Source organism: Chrysochloris asiatica, unplaced genomic scaffold (assembly GCF_000296735.1).
Source record: "Chrysochloris asiatica unplaced genomic scaffold, ChrAsi1.0 scaffold00165, whole genome shotgun sequence".
NCBI lineage: Eukaryota > Metazoa > Chordata > Mammalia > Afrosoricida > Chrysochloridae > Chrysochloris > Chrysochloris asiatica.
This window is the reverse complement of record NW_006408683.1, coordinates 2,001,419-2,003,353: the sequence shown is the minus strand read 5'-3', so window position 1 is coordinate 2,003,353 and position 1,935 is coordinate 2,001,419. Positions and strand designations below refer to the sequence as shown.

Sequence of the window (1,935 nt, the reverse complement as noted above, 5' to 3'; positions counted from 1 at the left end):
ATATATATATACATTTTTGTTTGTTTTGTTTTTCTCTCCTAATGACAGCTACTGGTGCACCAGGAGTTAGAACAAGACAATGCTACAATCAAAAGCTATATTTCATGAGGCCTGAGGTGATGAATGAGTCTCCAGCACCATGTCTGGTTGGTCTGGCCTACTTTCCCAGCATGGCCCTTGCCCATTGGCGTTGTTGCTTTTGCTTCTGCTCGGCCCCAGCTCAGTCCTTGCCATCTCCTTCCATCTGTCCCCTAACTCCTATAAGTACCTCCATGAGGAGATCCACAAGGACTTGCTGGTGATGGGCAAATACGAGATCACTGACCAGTCTGGGGGTGCTGGCGGCCTGCACACCCACCTTAAGATCACAGATTCTGCTGGCCATATTCTTTACTCCAAGGAGGATGCAACCAAGGGGAAATTTGTCTTTACCACTGAAGAGTATGACATGGGAACAGGGTGGATACCTGACCAGCTCATGATCCTAGACATGAAGCATGGAGTGGAGGCAAAGAACTATGAGGAGACTACAAAAGTTGAGAAGCTCAAACCTTTAAAGGTGGACCTGTCAGAGTCCATCATGAATGATTTTGCCTACATGAAGAGATGGGAGGATGAGATACGTGATACCAATGAGTCCATGAACACTCGAGTCCTGTATTTCAGCATCTTTTCAATGTTCTGTTTCATTGGACAGACCTGACAGGTCTTTTACTTGCGTCGCTTCTTCAAAGCCAAGAAGCTGATTGAGTAATGACGCACAGCCCCCTCCCACTGTGGACCTCACTCAGCAGAACATTGCTAGAATTTGCCTGACTTGAGGCACCCTCCCAACAGCACCACCAAGGCACATTGGAGCTTTTCTTGCCAGAACTGATCTCTGGGGCAGGGGGATATGGGGTACCACTTAGACCCAACAAGCCAATGAGAGACTTCTTTTTAACTTGGTATGATTTGGACTGGTTTTGCAACAATAGGTCTATTATTAGTTATGAAAAAAAAAACTAGGTGTTACCTAGATAATGCCAAAGCCAGCATTTGTACTGGATTTCCTCATGTGATCTGTTTGAACCATGTTTTCCTTCCTTCTCCCCATTGCCTAGCAGCTTGGGCTTCCACTCTTAATTCCTTTACCCAGATCTGTATGACCATGTTGAACTTGTTTCATGCTGATTGTCCCTTTTGGGTTTCCCAATGAAAACACCCTTAACTTTCTCTGTCCTTTAGTGGAAACATCTAAGTAACACCTGGTGATATCTTTTTCATAACTCTTTACGTCTCTCAAAAAGGTGAAGTGTGTAACACCTCATACAAGTGAAACTGTAGATAACTCTTAAAGAAAATTTCATTTTGTTAAGAGAATTAAAATATTTGTGTTTAAAAAAAAAGCTATATTTCATAAAAAAGTAATGATTTATCTCTTTGTATATTCACATACAGACCTGCTTAGAACTCTGATTTCATCTAACACTCATCTGTATTTATTTTTCCTCTGCATGCTTTCATATTAGCGGTATCAATGCATTGTAGTACATAGACACAATATAACTTACATACTCTTGTAATTCCAGGTTGTTTTCAGTTTCTTAAACATAAACACAGGACAACAACAAAGTAATTTTACAAACAAATAGGCAATCTGACACAGTGGTTGAATAATTCAAGCTGTAAGATGGTATAATAATTTAAGAATCCATTCAAAGGTTATTTTTCCATCATCTAAATTGTACATTGGCCAAGCTGTATTACAGTAAAACACCATTTCCTTTGATGTTATAGGAGAGTACCCATACAGAAATCATTCAGAATTACGCCTTTTCTTTGGGATTAAGGTCTCTATTTCCATGTTATATCTAGAGGTTAACCTTAACAGAAACAGAAGGGACACTTTTAGGAAATTACTTCCTGCCTACTATATCCCAATGTGTGCACCCA

The 1,935-nt window shown here is 40.4% G+C and overlaps 1 pseudogene; it reads left to right on the top strand.

Annotated features, from left to right (window-relative positions):
- Positions 1-133: 133 nt before the first annotated feature.
- LOC102816273 lies at positions 134-754 on the top strand (annotated as a pseudogene).
- The last annotated feature ends 1,181 nt before the right edge of the window (positions 755-1,935 follow it).